At 47.2% G+C, this 8,871-nt stretch overlaps 1 long non-coding RNA gene across 1 annotated transcript; it reads left to right on the top strand.

The window, feature by feature from the left end:
* The first annotated feature begins 2,980 nt into the window (after nucleotides 1–2,980).
* LOC144100653 (uncharacterized) lies at nucleotides 2,981–5,240 on the top strand. Its single transcript, XR_013307779.1, has 2 exons — nucleotides 2,981–3,250; nucleotides 5,107–5,240. It is a non-coding gene; the product is annotated as an uncharacterized LOC144100653 (long non-coding RNA).
* The last annotated feature ends 3,631 nt before the right edge of the window (nucleotides 5,241–8,871 follow it).

The raw sequence follows: 8,871 nt of genomic DNA, 5'->3' as shown, positions 1-8,871 counted from the left end.
TAATGGTAATGAATGAAAAATAAATAAATCCAGATGAAACACGCGGAAAGGCAAAACGGGGGGTTCTCACTCAAGTAGTGCATGGACTCGAAAGGAACAAGATTTTTGTAATTATAAAAAAAATAATGATAAATAAATTATTCTTAGTGAAACAATACCAACAGGAAATAAGATACTGTAAAAGTTAGCAAGACAGTACATCAGCACGCGCCAACGCAGACTGCACAGAACAAAAAAGAAGCGTCAACGCGTGGGTATGCGGGTATGTGCGTGGGTATGTGGGTATGTGTGGGTATGTGGGCATGTGTATCCCCCCGCGTGGGTATGTGCCATATACCTGGGGTGAAGAAGAAGAAGAAGCGGTGCTGCTCGAGCCAGATTGAGCGAGACGCTGGGAGCAGGCGCTGTCGCTTAGGCCTGCTGCCGCCGGGTGTCCCGTCCGCGATGGAGCCTGCAGACAACAGTTTCAGCGATGGTCCACATAATTTAAAGGACCGCGCCCGTGGCTATCTTGGCCGTGCCCCTGGCTCAGCAGATCGTGCCCACGACTCACCGGACTGCGCCTATTGCTCACTAGGCCAAGCCCATGGCTCAGTGGACCGCGCCCAAAGCTCGGTAGGGCCCCTCCATGGTACAGTGGACCACGTTCCTGGCTCAACGGACTGCGCCCATGGCTCAGTATATCGCACCCATGGATCACTGGACAGTGCCCACGGCTCACTACACCGCGCCCATGGCTCAGTGTATCGCACCCAGAGCTCACTGGACCTCACTCGTGGTTCAGTAAACCGCACCCACGGCTCACTGGACCGCGCCCATGTCTTGCTGGACTTCGCCCATGGCTCTGCGGACCCACATGACTCAGAGGTAAAGCCAGGACTTCAAGGTTTCACTGCTGTCCTGCAAACCAGTCCAGTGGCTCATCCTGATGGTCCTGATAGCCTTTCAAAAGCTAAGGAAGTGAAAAAAGAGGCGACAGAACTGTGTTCCCCCAGTACCGATTGCCTTGCACTCAAAGATGGAGGTTCCAGACCCGAAACAACTCCTCATAGCGGAGTCAGGAAGGGGACAGTGACCCCATCGAACCCCAGCTTCACAGGATGCTGCAACCAAGAAAGCGGACCTGAAAGCAATTAAATTAGGTGGCGCGGGTCATCTAACTTTACATACATGGCCCCGAGGCACTCACGTGCTCTACTCCACACCAAAGGCAAGAGTTTTATACAAGAATCCGTCGTCGTACCGCCGAAGGAGGACTAAGGGCCACCGAGCCCGGACCTTAAAAGGAGAAATTGTGCTTCCACCTGTTCGCTAAAAAATGAGTATAAGACCACCAAGCCTCCCCCAGCTATAGCCAGCACCAGTGTAAAAACTTATCAAACAAGAATTCTTGAAGACCGTGTTAGAATCCAGAACAGCGCACGTGTCAAAAATGTTTTTCTTCAGCTTGCACTTGGCTAACATGAAGCAAGAAACGGAATGAATGGCTGACAGATTGGACAGTGACTGTTTAAAGGACCTGCTACTTTCTTCAAGCTCAAGCCTTTCATACATGCCTCCACAGGGTGAAAATGCACAGAGGGCACTTTTATCGCCTCTCAGTTCATCAAGCACTTCTGTTCTTCACAGCCTCAAACATTTCAAGCAGTAATTCTCAGAAGTGGGAATACTTGGAGCAGCTTTCAAGAGCAAGCAGCATACTATGTAGGAAGAACTTTCGTAGGCAATGAATGCTTATTTTGTGTCCAGCTCTTCCCTATGCTAACTGCAGCGCGCAAAAGCATTTCTGCTGAAAGCAGCTCCCTGAAGCTTCTCTTTTGTGTGTGTACAGCTCAATTACTCCACTCGGACCGAACGGTTCCGCAAATGCTGTTCTACCGAATTACCATGGAAACCCATGTTGTGCGCGACCCAAGTATTCTATGGAGGTGAACTTTTTTCTTTTTCTTGGCCAACCATTTATTCTTTAGCTGGTTCTTCTTCGAGACTCTCCCTGATAACAAAGATAACACATCTCAGCTATGCGGCCATATGTGCAGTGTACACCATGCAAGCCTACTTCTAGTGTGGACCGTTGCAAACTGGTTTGTCTGTTTTTATATATATATAGGGACAATTTTTGTTCTGCAGTGCTTGTGCGAAGCTCGATAGCAAACCTGAGAGGCCGTCTGACTTCTAAGAAATGTAATTCATTCCTGCATTAAAAACAGCACTAAACACATGAAAAAATGTATGGTGCGCCATGAGCTTGTCAACATTTTGTATTTTCGATTGTGTTTATAGTACGTTGCGCCAGGCATCCCAATAGCTTTCGCTGTGTACAAGAATTTTGGATATCCTGTATTTTAGCCCCTTCATTACTTATGCCATGTTCGAGAGGTCCCCCAGTAGAGGCCAATACCGCACCCTTCTTTTCACATAGCTTAGCCTACCAAAGGCCAAGCCCTAAAAGTGCCGACGCCATCTTCGTGTGACGATCCTCCTGTGTGGACAACCCCAAGAGGTAATCGTCCGGCATGACTAGGCGGTCATCAACCCCAGCTTTCTCCAACCGAGGAGTTAACAACCATTCGCTATCTTTACACGCACGCGACCATATCCGATCTTATCCTCCAGCTTTCTGAAGCGGTCCAGATGTCAAGAAGGAGAAGGTCGCGGCGAAGGCTGGGACGGGCACCATTTTCTAGGAATCCGTGTTACCCTTTGGCTTTTGGGCACTTCAAGGGTCAACTCCTCAGCCGCCAACATCGGCCTGCAAGGCTGGGCTAAGATTAGTTTCTTGACTTTCAGCAGGAGTTTCACAACTCGAAAGAATAAACAGACAACGGAAGCCTAGAAGACTCGTTGAGGCCAACGGTTTTTACAGATACAGGGTCAACGAACGGCGGTGCGATGAGATTTGGCGTTCGTAGAGACACCAGGCGGTAACGTTGAAGCAGACGCTAGGCTCTGTGTCCCTTTCGCCGGATGACACCTCTCAACAGGTGGACTTCTCACACGAGGGCTTGAGTGAGGAAAGCTGTCTGCGTCCCAACAGAGCAAGTTGTCCAGCTGGCTGTCTGCTATATATTCCAAAACAGCAAAGACCTGCTTCATTAGTTCTGCATAGCATAATGTCTGCAAAAGCGAAGGTTCTTCTGGTACTTGTCGCATCGTTCATCCTGGTCTCGGAGATGGGACAGGCACAAAGGCCTACGCCAGGCTACCAGCGGTGCAGAAGGCTCTGCGGCATTGCCGAAAATGTGCGCCGGTAAGTACGAGTGCTCTCCTGATGATCACTAGCTCTGGACAGGCGATGCGAGTTTTGTCGCATACTTTAATCTCGCTCGCACTTAAACTTGTCCTGGAAAGAGAGAACCACGCTTTTTCATTGCTGGAAACAAGGACCGTACTGCGCTAACCACCGAAGCTAACGATGGGCCGGGTGACAGCTGGTGTACAATGTTAATAATATCAAATGTTAGCAGTGTAGACTGAAGATGCACGTCGTAGGTGAGGTACTGGGAAGTTGTAAGAAAATACAACTTTTCTGAGGCAGTTTGTCCGTCACATAACACTTCTTTTGCTTTTGCTTTCAAACGTTGTGACATGAGGTATAGCGCAGCAAGCCATGAGAAAATAGGATAGGTGCAATGTTAAGATACAAACAGTGCCCTGAATTATGGACCGGAAATTTAAAATCTGTCAAAGTGGAAATTGAAAACGAATATTAGACTTGGGTGATACACGAATGTTGAAGACAATCGGTAGTGTGCTTGGGTAATCGAAGGGATTATAATAGGAGAGGAACAAAGCCGAGACTTTCGGAGTCAGGTGGTGGTGATGATGATGATTGTGATGATGGTGATTGTGATGACGATAACAGGTAATCGGTTGGAATACCTGTAATCACGGCTGGGGCAAAGAAGGGTCAGATAGAGTACGTTTTGAGAGGCCTTTGTCCGGTAGGTCGTGCAGTTTGGCTGGTGTTGATAATCATCCCTTTACATATCAAGCGAAGAGCTCTGTAGCGCTTCAACTGTTTCAATTTCCTTGAACGAAACACACTTGACATCTCTCCTGAGTAATTCGGCATGCAAGAGATATAAAAAAATTTCCAGACATCAGCTCCGGCTCTGTATGCTTGAAAACATTCCGGGTGATTTTGTGCCTACCAAGAGAATCTAGACCGAGGTGCTTGTCATATGTTGTCGAGATTTAAAACTGTACGCAATTAGCAGAGTAGTTCGGTGACGGCTCCGTCAGTCATCGGTAGAATGCATACGCAGTCTCAGTTACTGTGACGCAAAAAGCAAGCCGACGAACGTATGCACGAGACGAATACACTCTTCGCTGTCAGCTTAACCTGTTCCACTAGATTTGTTATGACCAAAGTGGCGCTTTCTTCGTACTCAGAACAATGGTGCGGTATACAATACGTGTGTGTGTTGTCACCCTAACGGCTGTTTTCTCACTTTAATCGAGTCATACCTATGAGTCTGAATTTGCGTCTTGCAAAACGACGTTTCCGCCGAGCTCTTAAATTACACTAACTGCGAAGCTGCGCTTCGAATTGCGGCCGTCTTGCGACGGGTAATTATTAACTCGCTCTAATATTTTGTGAATAATGATCATAATTACCGTCGGCCTGATTAGCCAACCGCAGGACAAAGGCCTCTCCCATATCTCTCCAGTTAACCCTGTCCTTTGCGAGCTGCGGCCACCTTGTCCCGCTAACCTGCTAATCTCAACCGCCCGCCTCAATTTCTGCCGTCTCCTGTTACGCGTGCCCCCTCTTGGAATCCAGCACCAGCGGTTATCTTGTCTTCGCATTACATGTCCTGCCCAAGCCCATTTCTTTTTCTTGATTTCGTTTAGGACATTATTTGTCTGCATTTGTTCCCTTCCCATAGTAAGGATGGGTATAAATTAACTCTTATCCTCATCATTTCCCCCATCCAGTTCTTTGAAGACCCCCTGTAAAATTTGGCTTCGCCTTTGGCAATCGTTGTATGACATGGCTTCACACCTCCAGTCCTACTTCCCCATTGGAACTTCTCAACATTTGTTGATAAGACGAAACATTCAGTGATCTTGTCTTGATTGTGTTCTTTTTTCTCGGCGCAGGCAATGCTGCTACCGTTACAACATATGCTGCCTGATCATCGATCGGTTTTTCACCGGTTAGCACGTCCAACTGCCAGTGCCTTTCTTCCATTTCGACCTGTACCTCGACTCTTATGACGGACCGCTCCCGCACTTAGTGTCGTGCAAGACACCGGCTGTTGTTTAAACACCAAATAAAATGTAGCAATTCAAGGACACTTTTCGAGTTATCGTCCCTCGCACACATAGCCGAACATTCCGAGGACTCCGACCATAGAATCAACTTTGAAGAGACCCGCATCCTCGGAACCGAAACAAATTACCACAAGAGGCTCCTTCTGGAATCCTGGCATATCCAAACCACCCCGAACAATATCAACCGCACAAAAGGAAACCTGCCCCCAGTATATGCCCAGGGACTTCGCTCTTCAACTCAACGAAAAAAAGTCTCCGTTCAGCAGCTCCCTGCAGTGCGCCAGCATGACTAACAGCCTAAAACCCCTCCCCATCCCCCGCGCCTTGCGCGACACAGCTGTCGTTCTTTTCATTCCCCCCCCCCTCACCTCCATACTTAAAAGACGCTAGCTACTGCCCTCAGTCACCCCTGAGGAAGGAGCCGAGTCTGCTTCGAAACGTTTGGTTAAAGTTAACATTTTTGGTTGGAGATGTGCAGTTTATTATAAGTCTTCAAACCCAACCAGACAGGTAAATCTGTCAAAATGTTTAGTTTTCAATATTCGTTTGCACTGAGGCGCGGTGCTTTCTATTACATTGCGTTCGTACTTATTCGGGCGTTAATCCTCAAATTATGAAATAACTTTCAACGTCCACATTAGCAGCTCAAGTCGCACCGGAAAAGTTAAAAGAGCTTACGTGCTCCTCCTGAAGCAAACTGCGTAAGTGAAAATACTGTGCAACAGAAATAAAGTAGTCAAGAATGAACAATGGGCTTGAGCAAAGAAAGAAAGAAAGAAAGAGAGAAAGAAAGAAAGAAAGAAAGAGAGAGAGAAAGAAAGAAAGAAAGAAAGAAAGAAAGAAAGAAAGAAAGAAAGAAAGAAAGAAAGAAAGAAAGAAAGAAAGAAAGAAAGAAAGAAAGAAAGAAAGAAAGAAAGAAAGAAAGAAAGAAAGAAAGAAAGAAAGAAACGAACTTCAGTTAGGCGGGAACGTTTCGTGTAGTGGCACACGTATACCTTCGAGTGTGCCCAGGATTGGTGCCACAATTCGTCAATTTATTGGCAGTGCTAATTAAGCTTTGGCATAGTTTTTTTTTCATACAGGCATCTGGTATCTACCTGTTTTATTTCTTAAATCCCCCGTGAATGAAAATTTTTTTCATGCGCTCTCAAAGCCTCAAAGGGCCTCGTTCACGTGACAGCGCGAGATCATGCATCGTGTGAAGCAGAAGAAGAAAAGGCCACGCGCATTTCGGACACCTCCGAACAAGGTAACAATTTCACCTTCGACGTGCCGCCTTGCAAGACCAGAATAGAGCTCGCATTATCTCCTATAAATACCCAAAAGGATGTAAGCGGTCGTCGTAGAGTAGAAAGGCCGCTTGAGCTAGGCGCTGTCGCTGTCTTTCGTAGCCAGAGGGGCACTTGAGTGATTTGTGACATTCCCTTAGCATATATGCTTTGCAAGTCCTGAGTTGACCAAGATCTCTCCAAACTAATGAAATATCAGCCGCTAACTAAGTCGCCAGAAGGGTGGGACTGTTTGTTGCTTCCAAACCCTCACGGGGGCTCCTGTTCAGTCATCGGTTTAAGTAGCCAAGATATGGCGCAGTGGACGTGTACAGATTACTGGCAGACTGCAATTCGTTCTATTGATTCGTAGCATAAAGACCAAAACCGATCCCATTTGTAGCGACAAGAGGAAGAGCAGCCAGCTGCCTTTCCTCAATTTTCAAATTATGCGCTAGGACAGCAAACTTTCAAGCACATGAATGAATGCACAGCGGACGTTACCTAAGATTGAGGCAACGCGACTCGATCATACGAAAACGATTGGTTGTATGCTCAACGTCTACTCACGCCGTGAGTAATATGTTCGTGTAAAAAGAATCTCAGAGAAATGGTCTGCACAATGTCCCGGGAATTCCTATTCATCATTAAAGGGCAGCTCATTTCTGTGCCCCTTTAATTCATGTTCTCTATCTAACACTAATCGTTGCCAGTCAGCTGCCTGCATCTGTTACGTACCCCGAATCACGAAAGAAGGCAAGATGCTCTCTTGACAGCAGAACACAAAACAAGCACTGAGATCGCTGGCTATTGCTTCGACAGGAAGACGTCGCTCCGACGTAGACAAGTCATATTGTGAAAACCTCGGCTAGCGAACTGGGCTCCACCCCCCCCCCAGCCTCCCCCCTTCCCCCCCCCCCCCCGCAAAAAAATGTTTTGTGTACCAGGAATGAGGGAGGCATTAACACCTTTTGCATGTGCGGCCTGCAAGTTGTGAAACGATCCGCTCAGCATTAAAAAGGGCTTAGAACTGGCGCAGTTGTAACTGCATTACAAAAAGAAACAGCGCAGACACAGAACGATGAAGGTGAATGACACAGGCGCTGACTAACAACTGAAGTTTATTCGAAGGTGCACCTCCATCGTTCAGAGTCGTTGTCCTTTGTCTAAGCTGTTCCCTTTTGTCATGCCGAACAAACTCGCCCGCAACAGTACCCTTGGGAGCCGCATTAGTCTAAGGAAATCTGTCTGGTTAGGAATCACATTAACGACACAGCAGAGACTAACTAAGTGGCAAAAAGAGTAGGGGTGATTTGGGCTCGTTAGGCTGCTTAAAATAATTCAATAAAACTTGTTTTTGGGCTAGTTGGTGCATTTTGAACCTAAGAAAAAGGAGCGGCGCCAAATCATGCAACCACAGACGACGAAAGGACGACACAAACGCTTGTGTCCTCCTTTCTTCGTCTGTGGTTGCATGCTTTACCCGCCGCGGTGGCTCCGTGGTTAGGGCGCTCGACTACTGATCCGGAGTTCCCGGGTTCAAACCCGACCGCGGCAGCTGCGTTTTTATGGAGGAGAAACGCTAAGGCGCCCGTGTGCTGTGCGATGTCAGTGCGCGTTAAAGATCCCCAGGTGGTTGAAATTATTCCGGAGCCCTCCACTATGGCACCTCTTCTTCCTTTCTTCTTTCACTCCCTCCTTTATCCATTCTCTTACGGCGCGGTTCGGGTGTCCAACGATATATGTGAGAAAATTACTGCGCCATTTCCTTTCCTCAAAAACCAATTTTTATTATTTTCTTCCAATTCAGGCATCGCAGTTTTCACACACGACATTCAAAGCCTACCCCATATCTTCCTTGTCGAGGTTTACAGGAATCTGAGCTGACTGTTTCCACGTCTGCGCCACCCACCGGGAAAAGTTTAACAGCAATAAAGAAACGTCAGTGCAAAGTACCCCGGGGAGAACAAACACCCAACGCGCTTGCAGAATGTGCTTGCATGTATAATGATCGATTGGGCGCAGCCGGCGTTTTTGAAAATGAAAGAAAAAAGCGCGAGAGTTTGGCTCTTTTAAGTCACTACAAATACAAGTTACTTTCCATGTCCTCAGCGGGACGGATGGTAATTCGCCAGCTGATCCCGGTCTCATATATTAATTATTTGAACTGGCGACTAATTCAACCCTAGATTTACGGAGAAATCACAAAAATTACCGAGGCTGAAACAATATCACTCCTCCCTCGCCACCTGGTGGCTACACTTCGCCAGTAAAAGTTATCTGTTTCGTTAAATGCGTTTTAAAATGACGCTTGCGAACGCCT

Source organism: Amblyomma americanum, chromosome 8, assembly GCF_052857255.1.
Source record: "Amblyomma americanum isolate KBUSLIRL-KWMA chromosome 8, ASM5285725v1, whole genome shotgun sequence".
In the NCBI taxonomy this organism is placed as follows: domain Eukaryota; kingdom Metazoa; phylum Arthropoda; class Arachnida; order Ixodida; family Ixodidae; genus Amblyomma; species Amblyomma americanum.
Note: the sequence above shows the minus strand (reverse complement) of the source record. Positions and strands in the feature narration are given on the sequence as shown.